The following is a 15,842-nucleotide window of genomic DNA, read 5'->3' as shown; positions in this document are numbered from 1 at the left end:
GTTATATTGTTCTCAAATTGTTTGGGCCCCAGCAGCAATAGAGGGGCATCACGTAGCTACTGTCTGGCTTTTTGTCTCCTCCAGGTTTAACAAACTATCTCAGTCAAGATATTCTTCATAATGAGCTCGGATTGCAGCGACGTCACAAACAACAACGTCAGAACCGGCTGCAGCGAGGATGTTTTGCTGACTGAATTCAGTCTTCATCTCTTAAGATGCCAAATTTCCACCTCGCTTTCGCTCTCTGTTTCCAGCAGCAACCGGGCGGCATGTAGGGCTAGCGTGGTGGTCTGCAGGTTTTTTGGGGGGGCTTCAGTCAGAGTCCATGGCAGGGTCACGGCATTTACCCCTCCTCCACTGCACCCCTGCGCTACGCTCCATGAGAGCCCACAGAGAAAACGGAGGTGTTAGAGAAAACACAAACAGAGCCCCGATTGTCCCCGACTTGGGTTCAACCCCCCCACAGCCCCACCTCCAGGGGTTTAAGACTGAGAGAATGAGCAACTGTCAATGGTGTTTTGTAAATACCTAGCTGTTTTCACTTCAGATGGGTTTATTCAGACGTCGGAGAGAAATGCTCCTGCTTTGCAGTCTGCGAGTGTCCTTGCCTTTCCTGTCCTATTGAGATTTGTATGGGAAAGCCATTTGTGGTGCGTCCGAAAGAGCGGCACAATCGCCAGCTCCTTTGAGACAGGGGTTGACAGCTGAAACAAGTGAGCAAGCTGGTGGACAGGGCAGCCCGCTGAGTGATGGCTGTTTCTTATTGGCACTTATTGACCAGAGGCAAAGCCCCCCTACAGTGTGTCACATCTCAGCTAAATGGATTACAGACAAATCAGCTGGGGACCATTGTTCCACAGACCTAACTACCTCACTGAGACCTCAGTGCAGCCAAGTGACTTCTGTCTGACATTGCATGACTGCTGCACCAGTGAGAAATCAAACGTCACTCAAATTATGATCTGCTAAGAACTCCATAATACTAAAAAAGCTTGATGAGAGGAAAATTACTGGGATGAATACAGTGATATTTATCTGCTCGTGATAATGCAATTACCTCTCTAAACAAGGCTGTCTGCCTGTAATTCATAAACTGCACACATGTTGGTAAAATTAGATCACGTTCCACATGACTCGTAGGTTTTAAGCTGTCATTTGTTGTGTTTTAATTACATGCCAGTCCTCTCCCATCATCAAATTAGCACCTGCGGTGGGGACTGCTCCTAATGGCCCCGACGTAATGATGATTACAGACAATAACTGTTTCAACTTTCAGTAAACAACTTCTGCCCGCCTGCTGAATAAATCCCAGACAGCCCAGATAAATCAATATGCGGGCTGAGAGTTACAGTTGAGCTGCTGCAGAAGTGATCACTTCTATGGACTCGGGATTCTTTTACTCGCCTGTTAAACAATGGCTCTTAGAGGGGCTCTACAGAGCAGAGGGATATTTTACTGTGTGGCGGTGGGGGCCATCTTATCTGGTGGTAAGCACACCCTTGGGGGTTGGAGAGGTGTTGGAGAGGTTTACTTCTTCACTCCTCCCATTCTCTGTCCTAACCCCCCATCATGGCGAGCCGGCTTTCTCCTGGCCCTTTTGTCGGTGGATTACTGGGGGTTTAGAGACACACACACCGATTCTTCCCTCCCCTATCGGAACCACACAGGGGGTTAAGAATAGAGCACAGAGGGGAGACCTCCACACAATGATGTGAATTACAGAGGCTTTCTATGTATGGTCACTTATATTCCCCCCATTTGCTCTACTCAGAAATCACTGCAGAGCGCTATTCAGAGCTTGTGGTTTTCCCAGCAGGAATCTTGGGCTATATGCCAAAGCCCTGGGCAAAAACCTTTGATTGTAACAACACCTACAGCGTTCAGTGAGTGTTTTTTTTTTAAAATCCAAACTCTTTGTCTTTTGTTCAGTTTAAACACGAACATGTGTGATGGTCCTTGTAATCATCCTTGGTAAATGACCAACACAGAAAATATAGACAACAAACAAACAAGCCTCGGGTGAAACCGCAGTGTTGTGTAGCTGCGCACAGTCAACACAAACCGCTCACATCATCTCTCCATATTGTGAGAGAGCACAAGCTGTCTCCTCCTCTACAGGTCGGTATCCATCTCTCTCTGCCAGCTGCCCAGACAGCCCATCTGTCTGTCCTGACCTGTGTTTGAGACCATGGGGGGAGCCTAAGTGGCCCATGAAGGGGGTCTCTGGCATGTTGCCCGCCCGGTAATGACAGTTAAGCTGCCAGCAGCTTGCCTGACAGCTCTTGAGGTCTCTCTGTGGTGCTACAGTATTGATATTGTATCGGGTTGCAAAGAGCTTGGCAGCCTTTTAATGAGAGCTCAGATTGATCAGGCAGTAGTGGCGCTCCCTTCACTGTGGATGATGCTTATTGGCTGTCCCTGCAGGTCTGACCTCCCACTGCTCTGATTCACTCACTGAGGAAGGAGACAAACACACTCACTCATTCATACACATACACATGAGCACACACACATATTGGCGCATCTGTACTCATGTACAAATGTAGGAGCGTTAAAGATGTCAGAATGAATGTTAATATCAAATACTCACATTCCAGTTGTAAGTCATATAATCATAAATTGTTTTGGGGGGGTTTCACAGTTCATTGGACTCAACACATTATTGGCTCCTTGTGCTTTGAATCCATCTCATTCTGTGTCAATATATAATGGGAGAGAACTGCCTGGACAGAACTGACAGGACTTTGGCAAACTTTATGATTATAATCCTGTTTTGCAAAGAAGTGCTTTACTAATAAAGTTTAGTTGGAACTAAAATATTCACTGGAAAATATATCAGCTTTAATTAAAACCATGTGCTCCTGGACGATCTTCATGGTTCAGATGGAGTCTGGTTGCAACAGCTGAAAAAAAATGATTTAAGAACTCAATCGGTTGCCAAAGTCATCAAGTTCAAAATAATACTGGCAGCAGACTTTACTTCAAAATAACTGAAACTTAAAATCTGCTTCTAAAATGAAAAGGAAATCTTTCAGTTTGGTTTAGTCATATAAAGATGACGTTGCTGTAATCTCAATAATTCTTTCCCCAAACAGAATAATTTATCAGCACTTACACACAGAAAATACTTTAAACACTTCTCCCAGTGAAGGGGATTGCTGAAATAACAACTAACAGTAATTTAAAAAAAAAAATATGAATAAAATTTTAACATTTATTCTGACGCATTCCAACACCCATGCACACACTTAACTGACTGACTCATTCACACGCACACACACACACACACACAAGGAGAGAAAAAACTAAATCTCTCTTCTTTTGTGTTGAAGTTCTTTGCAGGGTTACTAACTGGACAACAGACCTAAGCAGAGTTCAGATAAACAGAGAGAGAGAGAAAAGAGAGAAAGAGATATTTAAACCACCTCCCTGTCAGCCTCTATAATAGCACTTCACCTTTCCTTCCCTGCTCCTCTTCCTCTCCACCTGCCTGCCTCCACGGGCTCATGTCAAGGTCACAGCAGTGGTCTCGGGGACTCCACTCTCTCCTATTAGCCCTCCATTAGGTGCCTGTCAGAGAGGCAGCCAGCTGTCAGCCCCCCTGTGGTTGTGATCATGACCTCCGCTCAGCCTCTGGAGCCCCTCTGGGATCTACAGCAGTGAAGTAACAGGATGGAGGTAGGAATGAAACCCCTGCTCAGTGCTCAGGGGAGGGGATATTGTGATTACTTTTCGGTGGCCTTTGCTACTGAAGCAGTTGGGAAACCGTTCCATGACTTTGCTGGCAATCGGTCACACTGAAATGCAAAGTGAAAAAATTCAAATACCAAACAGATTCAATTTACACATGTGGAGAAAGTACATGTTGTCATTTTGTTCCTTTTTAAAAGGCTCTCCGCACACACCTGCTCACCCTCTCTCCGTCACCGTCGCCCTCTCCCTCCGTTTTCTCCCTCTCTCTTCTATTAAACATGAATTACCAGCGCTTTGATCAAGTTCATCACCCTTGTGTTGTAATTAGTGCTGTGTCAGAGTGTGGAGTGGCCCCATTTCACTAATAGAGTCATTACCGCACCGTCGGCCAGCTCTCTGACCTCAACACCCACACGCCTTCAAACCTTCCTATCGCACCTTCCTGTCGGCTGCGGTGGAACATAAAGCATCAGACAGGACAGGAGATATACCCAGCTTTTCAAGCACAGGGGGATTAATAGGCACCTATAACCTTTTACTGTGGATCACACTGAGCGAAAAGGTCAATCAGATTCATGAGAAAAGCGTCGTGGATGAATGTCTGCATTTAATGAACGCTGTATAGCACCAGGATTGCTGTTGCGCCCTCCTATATGTGAGTTAGAAAAGCATTAAAAATAAATGGGGAGCAAAGCCAATTTAAGATGCACATAAAATGGCCTGTAAATTCATAGGGTAAGCAGATAAGAGAGCGACAGTGCCTTGGTCTGAGGAGGAGAGAGGGACACTTTTACTGCAGGAAAGATTCAATTAATTATCCCTACATCGTAGTCAAGGGAGGGTTAAACACTGTAAGCAAAAGATGTGTTGCTTCAACCAGAATCGGCTGTCGTGCGTTTTTCACACGGTGGGCAGGGGTGACATACTCGGTGTCATTCTGTGTTTGGTAAGCTACTTGTTAACCATGGCTGTGATTAAAAGCCATTAAAGCAATTATCTGAACGGCAGGAGAGCTGTGGGTAAGACGAGAAGAAGATGGCCTTTTGTAGAAAAATGAAACCTCCTTTCAGCGCCGTCGCCCCAGATAGCTTAAGTTAACTGAGTGGTTATGCAAGAGGGCAGAAGAGATTTCTTTTTTCACGCACACATATACACACACACTTCCCTCACATCCTTACAAATACAGAGCCAACTTCCCAGCCAGCCGTTGGAAGCTGACACACAACAAAAGAATGAGCTGCTTCTGTGTTGTTACTATAAAGCTTGGCCAGAGTGCCGAGCGGCCTCTCTGTCTGTGGCGCCGCAGGTTGGCACACTCACAGGGGGCTTTATTGGGGTGCCATCCTGAGCGTCAGGCAACATGCCCGATGTTGACAAAGCCTGGTATCGCCTGCTGTCAGCCCATTCTGTGTGCACCCGGCGGAAAGAATCAATTAGGCCGAGCTCACAACAGAGCACTTTAATATTTGACTTTTAATCAGCGGGCAGAAGGCAGGCTGGGGCATGGAGACAGGCTGGCAGTTTTCATCTTGCTGATGTGGAAAATGAGGGTCAGGAAAATTCTCCCGGAGCCCCAAAGTGTGCATCATATACCCAAAGGAGGATGTGAGGAAAAGTCACCAACAACAAGCTAATCCCCCAAAGTGTAAAAGGGAAGATATTCCTTCATCACTCACAAGATATCAAAAGCACCTTATGCAACCAGCTGCAAGAAATGGATGAGAAATATCACATAACTCTGTTCATAAACAAGCAGAGCTCTGTGGAAGGGACAGTGGTTTAAGAGAAGAAAACTGAATTGATGAGGTCTTCACTCGGCAGATGAACTGCGCCTTTGAAGAGTTTCTCTTGAAGACTTTTGGTTTTTATCCTGCAATGCCGAAGGCCCCCTCTGCCAGAAGAAGAAGAGGAGGAAGAAAGAGTGAGGTGAATGCTGTCCTCACACTGGGGTTTTGAAGTGGAGATCAGTCCTCAAACAGAATAGCTTACCAAAGGCGCATCATTCACCTGTCTGCTCCTGCTACTGTCACGGAGACAAGAAGGAAAATCAAAGTTCAGCTCCCTCAAATGCTCCGTCAAGAAAAGTTATGTAGGCAGGCATATTTTTTTCACAAACAAAACAGTAAACTATCACAGCTATATTAGGAGCCGTTTGTAGCGAGTCATTTGTTAATCAAAAAGGAGAGCTGATTACACTCACACACACACTGATGGTGATAATGAGTCAGCTGTGCACAGCTGTGCATATCTTATGCCCACATGTGTTGAGAGCTGCTTCTTCTGCTGCTACCCAACTGTTCACACAGGATGACTCTGATCACAGCAGCAGCACAAGCATGTTACTGGTAAACAGCCAGAAGGACAGTGTTATCCTGCAGAGGTGAAGTTTCCAGATCTGGCAGATTTACTGCCGCTTTACAACATATTTGCACAAAAACATTTCCATTTCTCTTTTTTTACTCATTGCCTCCAAATACTGATTTAAAGCATGAAAAATGCCCTATGTTATCGTTGCTTGATTAGTAAAGACATGAAGCTAGTTTGCAGCCCAAAACCACAGCGGGTGAAGGCTATTTTTCAGCTATTGATTTAATAATTCTAAGCTTTGTAGCTTGCTCATTAATTCTCACAACTATTTCCCTCAGCCTCACCTCACCCCCTCTCTCTACATCTTTCATTTCACTCCCTTTTCTCATCTCTTCATAATTACCATTTGGACTGACGGCCACTGAGGGGGCATCTGCTGTGGCCACAACACAACCCACAGCTCGCTTTGATCATGGATTCTATCTCAGTGGGGCCAACAATAACCATCCTCTTGTTTGTGCAGAATGAAATGCTAATCACTGGCAGGCAGATCAAATGAGGTGATGTGATTGTGAGGCTGACTGAAGCAGCGTGATGCATGAGTCGCCTCTGGAGGTGACAGATCTATCCCCCACAGTAAATAAAGTGTTGACGTTAACTGTAGCCTGCTGTGCTGTTTGTTTCCTCTGAGATCTGTAGAATCCATGGTAACAGGAACAATAATCAGAAGCCAACTTTCTGCTCAGATGAAGCTGTGCTACCCAGATAGTGGCAAAGATAGACATAAAAAATAGATGCAGGACAGGTCAGCGGCAGACTGCATTGGAGCGAGTGAACCTTGCGCAGACACAGACACAGACACAGACACAGACACAGACACAGACACAGACACAGACTCGACTTTACATGCTCTGGTCCACATCTGTGAGTAACCATATGCAAATACAATAAAATATACAGTAGCTGTAGCAACAAAACAAAACCTCCATCCACTCATGCAAGTCAACTATACAGTGCAGCGGCCATGGGTTCGAAACCAATCCATAGTCCTTTGCTGCATGTCTCTCGCTCCCTGTCTTTCCTGTCTGGCTCTCACTTTACTATAAAAAAAAAAAAAAAAAAAAAAAAAAAAAAAAAAAAAAAAAAAAACAGGCAAACAAAACAATACAGTGCATTCAGAAAACTGTTCAGGCCCCTTCACAGTATTCAGACAGGTCTACAAGGGTCTGAATACTTGTCAATGTGATATTCAGTTTATAGTTTTTCCTTTTTAATAATTAACAAAATGTCTAAAATTATGTTTGTCATTATGGGGAATTGAGTGCAGACTGAAAAATTAATTGAAACAATTTAGCGCAAGGCTGCAACATAAAAGGAATCAATGTGAAGTGAAGGGGTCTGAATACTTTCTGAATGCACTGTACGTGTGAGAGGTAGAAATGAGAGGGCAGAGAGAGATTTCCTTTTCATAGCAGTAAGAGGTGAACAGCCTTACCTTCCTTTCTAAACAAGCTGTCTCTGATGTTCTCCTCTCCCACTGAAATCAGCCTCTGACTGCCAAGTTCTGTAAGCAAACACAAAGTCCGGAGTGGATGAATACTTGGAACATATGCAACTTCCACTTAGGAGCTCAGACGGAGCCAGACTCGTCTCATATCTACAGCATTCAGGCTTGTTTTTTGAAACATCTTTTCATACTATGAATATTGCATGCATTATGATTCATCCATGTCTGATGCTGGCCTGTATTGTCTCTGTCCTCCCTAACCGAAGCAGCAAGTCAGTCTGAGCCCAGATGCCACTCCCAGTCACCACTCCTCCCTCACACCTACCCCGAGGATGGTGATACATCTGTCTTAGACCAAAACACTGTGACGCACAGTAGGATATGGAGATAAACAACCACACATGGCATGGCAGTCTACATGGTTTGTAATCGCATGTATCTGGAAGTATTCACACAAGATAAAATCCATATTTGACTGATGTGACGCCTGAGGAAGCAGGCAATAGTTCGGGAGGTGGTTTAATTAGACCTCTGCCAGAAATAGAGTAAAAATTGTCTCGTTTTTAACATAATTACCTCTCACCCTCCAGGACATTTTTAGTGATTGTGCTAATAATCAGCTACTGTTTGTAATGCTATGTAAACACTGCTCACTTTCAGTCAGGCTGACAAGTAAATCCCTACTTATAGTGCTTTAAACTAGGCGTCAGAGGCAGCTGAGGTAGAGAAAAATAGCTGTTTTCACCCAGCTCGTTCTATCAAGTGCCATCTAACACCGTCTCCACATTTCCAGCATCCTCTATCTGTGCTCTTATAAGCTACAAGGCCTCTTTCTGTGTCTGCCTGCCAAGACATGTTGACAGGAGTGGAGCTGTCTGATCCATGTTTTGATTTGACAGGTGTCAGTGTCCAGCATGTGAACATCTGAGCCGACCGACCGACCGTCAGACCGACCAACATCTCCATAACCACGCTGCGAAATCTGTTGCTTTAGTCTCTCTATACTGACGGAGTATCTAATGTTTCATATGTAGTCATTGGTGAGATGCTTTGCACACAACAGTGCGGTGGTGCACACACACACACACACACACATGCACCCCTTTGGTATGTGCACCTCGGCTAAGAATACCCTGGAGAACCTTACAAGCCCACATGTATCTCACTGCCAAGGCACGTCTCTGACCCCAGCTGCTCTCTGCCTGAGCCAACTCTGCCAGCCACTCATGGGCATCAAAGAGAGGTGAGACTGGACACCTGTGTCTGTCTATCTGTCTGTCTGTCCATCTGGAGCAATAAAAAAAAGCAGAAAAAAAAAGCAGTCAAGGCTTGTTTCTCACTGTGAAGCATCTTCCTAGACAGCTTACCACAAAACTGACATAGACATTGAAACCAAGGACACAACAAAGAGGAGGGATTTCACTTGTGCAACAATAATACAAAACAGCAGAGACATTATTTATTTTGACAGGATTTTATTTGGCCAAAGATGACATCCACATAAACTTGCAGCATTCAGCAGACACCGCAGGCTGCAAATGGCAAAAATGATTTACTTTCTTTTTCTCTCGCTAAAATAAAGGAGTGACAGATTTAATATAAATAAGCAGGGAGGCGGAGGAAGAAGGGAGGAGATTGGAACAGGCTGCGGGTGACAAGGCAGTGTGACAAGCGTGGCAACTGAGAGAAAATTCAACACCTGGCCTTGTCTTTGATGTGAATAAGAGGATGATACATCAAAAAGTGACAGGGCAGAAAGATGGCTATTACCCAGGCGAAGAGGAAGAGAAAGAAAGAGAGGAGAAAGACACTATTTTTAGCCATGGAGTAAAAATATGGCAGGGTTTCATTTAACATTCCTTTCCATACCGGGCTCCTGTGCTAATGAATCATGCTTTATTAGTTACAATAATCTTGAGTTCTTGGCAGAGTTGCATTAAAATTGTAATGACATTCCAGAGCAACAAGATCAAATGCTCACGTTAACAAATAAAAGCAACTGAGCGACTCCATCCTCCTGTGATCGAGATAAGCTGGAATGAGCTGTCTGTCTGTTCAGTCTGATCCTGATGAAGTTTGACTTGGAGGGTAAATGAGCGGGAGCCCGGGGCCGTGTTTTCTTTGATTGGCTGCATTCGCCGTGTCGAGCAGGAGGCTGATTGATTTCAGTGGGCTGGAACCCCGGCTCTGCCCCTATTGATCCCTCATCCCCACTCCTGTCTCTTCCCCAATTAAGAGTTCACTAAGCCGCCACTATGGACTTCTTCTAATGAATACCACTACCTTTGTGCCAACATCTCAATGGTGCATTCACTACGCTGCCTGTCTCTGCCGCTTTCTCACTTTTGTCTGATGCTCCTCCACTTCAGTCGCAGTTAATGCTCAGCCACATCTGAACAATACGAGTGGAATTGATCTGGATTTGTGATAAGGTATCTTTTGGGTGGTGGGATCAAGGTAAGGAAAGGAGTCCCACAGTTCATTACACATAAGCATGGGGTAGACAGTCCAAATCTCTGTACATCACTAGGAATCAATTGCTTCACCTACGGCCAGATTTGAAGGATTAGAACGAATTGAGCTACTTTGGGATGTAGAAATCTGGGATGCGTCTGAGTGTCAGGCGAGGAAGATCAAAAGATTCATTAGATTAGAATTAGATCAAACACAGTCAAAAGTTGTGAGGACAGTCAGAGGAGGAGAGTGTGAGAGTGAGAGTGGTGGACATGAGAGAAGCAGAAATCCAGACGCAGACGAGCAAAAAAGATGTCTGATTTAGAATCAGTTTAATTGTCAAGTACATACAGACACAAGGAGCCTGCCTGCCTTTCTGTCTTTCTTTGGAGCTCTCTGAGACGTCAATCTCTTGATCTGCCCACCTTGAGGGTGCATTCAGAAAAAGCAGTTCAGTCACAGGTCATTTGTGCCCTGATGCACCCAGCCTTAAACCCGTAATCCCACTGCTTTGGTGGAGTGAGAAAATCCAATTTCAGAGATCTGTAATTCCATAAACCTTATTAGGCACAACAATGGCTGCTACACCCTAAGGGAGAGGCATGAGGGAGGGGTGAGGGTGTGAAGGCGGTGGGTAACTGAAGTTGTGACCGGCTAAACACAGGGACGGAGAGAGGGTGATGAACATAGAAATGGAGATTAAGGTAGAGTCGGAGTGTGGCAAATCAGGGAAATGAAAAAGACAGAAGTGCTCTGGCAGGGCCGCACTTCTAGTAAGTTACCATGACTAGGTACAACTGGATGAAATGGATGACGAACTAAGATTCACGGGGTAAAATGTTCAACTTTTTTCTTCTGTTTACCCCACAATCCCTTCTTTTCTTTTAAAAGCCTGAATAGGGCCGAAGGCTTTGGATGATGTTTCATACACCAGTATAAGAAGGGAAAGTTGGTTTGGCTTTGCAAGTCCCACCGTCGCCACTGAATGCTGTATTCATTCAATCTTAACATCAATGGACCACTTAGACTGCTGTTACCTGAGTGCTGTCATTGATTGTTTGCCCAAATCCAGGAGAGTGGGGAGTGCCGCTCTCTTTTGCCTTACTAATGGACCCCATCTCAGCACACACCTCAGTGAGAGCGGAGCCAATCGCGAGCAGTGGAGGAGACATGGCCATAAAAAAAAAAAAAAGGATGGCAGACAAGAGTAATGTACAGCAGGTTGATCAATAAAAACTCCTCAAATCCATACATGAGGGGACCCAGGTGGTGGAAATGTAGATTAATATAATTATAGTAATAATTACAACCACGGTGATGAGATTTTGCTTATCAGACAGAAAAACTGTGGAGAAAAATGGCTTTGAACTTGAGCAAGATTTTGGCTGCACTCCCAAATCTCCCAATCACTGCTCTTAGCAACCACAGTTAATTCTGTCATAAATTATTCACAACTGTAACAAAACTGTAGCAAAAGGCCACCGATAACCCCAGGATCTAAAAGCTGATTAGAGGAGGAGATTGGAGCGAGGATTTAATACAAAATTCGGAGATATAGCGGGCCTTTAGTGACATCTCTGCTGTTTGATATTGCAAGTGAGAAGGGGCCTCTAGCCGCTGTCTCTCCTGAGACAGATAGGGCAGTGAAGCCTGTATTCTGTGGCCAGAAGGGTGTAATTACATTTCCCTGTGGGGCACCTCTGCTGCAGCAGCTCAGCCATATAGAGGGAAGAGATTGAAATCTGATTGCACTCGCACACGCCAGTCGAATAGCTGTCCACACGTGAACCTTGGGAATAACACGTACACACGCTGTGCACGCTGAGCTGATACGGCGCAGGCACAAACACAGAGAAACCAAACACACACACACACACACACACACACACACACACAATGGCATGCACATGCAAAACACACACCAGTGTGCTTCTCCGAATTTGCTCCCATCAGCCGTAGACTACTGTGTTTGAGAGGCGTCGTCAAAGAGCCCCGCTGCCTCTCCATCATTAGAGCTGAGAGGAGCAGCAGCACCGAGATTTACACACTGATCTCCTGATGCCGCCTCATCGCGGGGCCTGTTAACAGCAGCTCATACATACAGATGAACAGGGACTCCGAGAGGGAACACGTGAGTGCTACTTACTGTCAGGCTACTTTTAATGTATTCTAAAGGTGTGTGAGTGAATGGTTAATGAAACACTTGTTATGTCTCCAAGTTTTAAGCTAAAAATTCTTCTTCGGCTGGAAGAGATGTGAAGTAGGGCAGGTTTCCTTAAACTAAGTGTATGCGGATATATTTTGATATAGGCAATATAGAGCACAGATATACCGTGACATCTAATTGCTGCTTCTCCCCTTGGATGGCATTTTGTGTTTATTTTTTAAACAAGTAATATTAGAGTTATGTACTCCCGTGAAACTCATCTCTTTATTTTTTTATATTTTAGGTCTCTCTGGTGGAGTGAAGCAATTTAACAGTGCATGGCGGCGTGACATGAATGTTTTCTCTACAGAAGAGGAAGAAGAAGAAGCAGCAGGTACAGCAACATCAACCTGCAATGGAAAAATCTGTTTCCATCAGCTTTTATTACATCCTCTCCTCTTCCGTGTGCCAACTTTCCTATCTCGCAAGCTGAAAACATTTTTGCAATAATTTGACATCTTTTCCCAATTCTGGTGTTTCCACTCAGATTTTCTGCACGGATTTTTAATTACGTGCAAATTTAAAATGTGCGTTAACGCAAATGGACTGAAATGTACCAACTGGTGTAGCTGTAGACTAAACAGAGAGACAGCAAGTGGAGCAGATGGAGGAAGATCTCTGAGAGAGCTGAACGAAGCTAATGAGAGACATTAGCTTTAGGACTCTCTAACCTAACCTCACTGTGTTTAACCACATAAGGTCAAGGCAGCGCTAAAATGAGCAGACACCGGCGCTGCCCTGGCCGCCTGAGGGTCTGCAGAGACCATTGAGCGGTGTCACCTTGGCTGCTGTCACTGATATCTGCCACCTGTCACCACGCTGCCCCCGTGGCCAGGGATGTGGCTGCGTCGACAATGGGTTTGTCGATAGCACTTCCTCCCAAGAGTGGCGATGGGGGAACATGTCCTCTGCTTTCATCAACAGCTTGAGTCAACAGCCTCGGCGTGCGGAATTATCATACAATACATATTCATGCCCGTGTCTCCCTTCAACTGCATCGCCAGCCCTCCTGCACATTTTCCAGCCATTTTTACAAACAGCATGTCAAGCGCCCCATTTTCGCCGGGAGTCCCACATGGCCTTTTATGTATTCGCCGCACGGCCACCGCAAACAACATCAACAGGTCTCAAGGTCGTCGCTCCCACTGATTGCATGTGTGTGTCTTTGTGTGTGTCTTCGTGTGTGTGTGTGTGTGTGTGTGTGTGTGTGTGGTGTTCATGTGTTCAAAAAGAATGTGTGAACAATTGAAGAAGAAAAATAGGAAAATAAAACAGAGTTTAAGAGGTTGTGATGCGTGTGTGTATTTGGGTTCTGTGAGCACAGAGTGTGTGCACTTATTGTATGTTTGGGTTAATGCAGTGCAAATAAGTAGCTGTGATTTTGGGTGCACTTCCCATTACATTCATGAGTGTAACCATTCATTTACTGCTTTGTGTGAGTGAATACAAATCTGAACAAACTGTTACGTACATCTGCTTGTGTGCACTTGAGCGTGTGCGTGTGTATGTGTGTGAGCAAACTGTGCAGCTGCAGTCTTAATATGCCTGGGGACTAGCTGACAGGTAGACTAAGCAGCAGCATCTTCCTCCAGTCCACTGGCATCTCAGTCTGAAAAGAGGCCAGTTGATGTGGGGGTTAGAGCTTCCATGGCAGAGTGTGTTGTGATAAATAATAAATGCTTAAAGAACAGATCTCTGACGCTTCTTTACTTTCCATCCATCCCTCCACCCTTTCATTCGTTCATCCTTCCATCCATATTGCTACAAACAGCACGGGGCGTTCATCTTTCTCTATCATAAATATTTCAGCGTCTAGGTCAGCACTTGCACCCCTCACCGCCCCCCTGCTCTTAACCGCCACCACTTGGTGATGACACAGCCTTTTGACCCATAAAGATATTGACAAAACACTGATAGTGAGTACATTGACTGGGACCAGCCTCATAGACTAAAGCCGTACAGGCTCCTATAGGAGTGGCAATGGCTGCAACTGTTGAAATGGCGATTCTTGAATGAATGCTGAGCAGCGAACACCTCCTGGATTTCTTAAAAAAAAGGTCCCCGCAAGGTCAACAATCCAAAACTAGACATTTGGAAAAAGTAATATTTTTACTGTTGTAGTTGTTTTTGCTCTATTTTTAAAACCCGCACACCATTTAGCAGCAGTCAGGATTATATTTGGCCGAGTAAACACAAAGCAATGCTGAGACAATGAATGTTCCAAATTTCAAAACACCACGGACTGTGAACCAGGAAGACAAAGAAAAATAATCACAAATTGGATTCAACACCAACACCGACAAAAGAACTGTGAAATCTGTAGCGACTTGTTTCACTCAATACAGTGGATTCTTACAGATTCTCAATACAGCTGCCATGTAATAACTCTCATACAACAGCGTACTATAAGATATGTGGAACCGTGAAAATCTCTCTCAGTCACTTCAAAACCAAAACGGACAGACAGCACATGACGGCAATGTCTATTCTACAAACTACCAACTTCTTCCACCAGATAAACAGCAGCTCCTCTCCACGCTGCTCTGATTTAAAGCCAGATACTCTGTGAAAAGAGTCCAGTGCATCCGATGAACGAGAGGTCTCATCTCTCTTACCCTGATGAGCAGCGCTGTTAGCGACTCCATGCATAAATCTCAGAGGCGAACAGAACGGATCAGAGCATTCAAGTGTAAACTAGGGCAAAGCTCCAGCACTGTTCCTTCTACATACACTACTCTAGAAGCAAGTCCTGCGGAGGAACAAGCCATCACACACTCAGGAGTACACATGCTGTCATCTATCACAAATACACGCATGCACAAACACAAATCCACACACCTGTTCTGGTCAGTCCAGTACCATCCAGTCCTGTCCGGTCCGTTCAGATCCGGTCCCCTGTGCCGGCAGAGTGAGGAGCTTGTCTCACCCCCCACACAGCCCGGTGCAGACAGCTCACTGTTATAGATGCACTGACAAGTGAAAGGAGGGAGGCGTGGTTTCACATGAGATAAATAAAAGAGGGAGGGATAGAGGGAGGAGAGAGGCTCCCTCAATCTACAATTCAATTTTGCCCTCACTCCCTCTTTCAGCAGCGTTTCTGTCTTCCCCTTCTTTTCCTCTTCTTTTACAATATTCTTGCTGTTATTTTATCGTCCTTTCCGTTTTCCATCGTCCTCCCTGTGTGTTTCTCCTCACTGGCTCTCTCTGTTTCCATTAGTTTTAGCCTTTCTCCTCCTGTGTTGCTTCCTGCTTCTTCTTTTTCTCCTTGTCACATTTTCCTCTGCCTCTTCCTCTGGCTTTCTCTAGGCTCTCATTCATGGGGTAGTGTGTGTGTGTGTGTGTGTGTGTGTGTGTGTGTGTGTGCGTGTGTGTGTGTGTGTGAGACAGTGAAACAGGGCAGCTCCGGCCATCTGTTGGAGCCTGTGAGCTTCACCTATTCACAGTCTCATAAAGGCAGAGGCACACAGAGGAGTGAGGGAGAAAGGAATGGGAGGGAATGAGGGATCAATCTTAATGCTGCAGGGGTGGGGAGGGAAGGCAAAGCCTGGCACACACACCATATCTATCAGGCTGGCACCTCTGAGACGAGCTGGCGTGGGCACGCCTGCTCACTGGGTCCAGGCAGCACAGGGGATTTGGCTCACAGCGCATGGGCACGCAGATATAACAGAAACG

General features: G+C 45.3%; 1 protein-coding gene across 5 annotated transcripts in view; it reads right to left on the bottom strand.

Moving 5' to 3' along the window:
* Nucleotides 1–15,416, bottom strand: part of sulf2a (sulfatase 2a) — a 32,846-nt gene extending 17,430 nt beyond the window's left edge. For 4 of the 5 annotated variants that reach the window (XM_023399024.2, XM_023399027.2, XM_023399026.2 and 1 more), the window contains exons 1-2: nt 15,006–15,416; nt 7,496–7,564 (exon numbers count right to left, since the gene is read on the bottom strand). The gene's annotated coding sequence lies outside the window, so the exon portion shown is untranslated. The remainder of the gene's footprint in view (nt 1–7,495; nt 7,565–15,005) is intronic. The other variant, XM_023399025.2, reaches the window with a different exon arrangement.
* Between the last annotated feature and the right edge of the window lie 426 nt (nt 15,417–15,842).

Source organism: Seriola lalandi, unplaced genomic scaffold (assembly GCF_002814215.2).
Source record: "Seriola lalandi dorsalis isolate HSWRI2012SDOR001 ecotype SW California unplaced genomic scaffold, Sedor1 jcf7180002050280, whole genome shotgun sequence".
Lineage (NCBI taxonomy): Eukaryota > Metazoa > Chordata > Actinopteri > Carangiformes > Carangidae > Seriola > Seriola lalandi.
The sequence above is the reverse complement of the archived record's forward strand: the minus strand, read 5'-3'. Positions and strand labels throughout refer to the sequence as shown.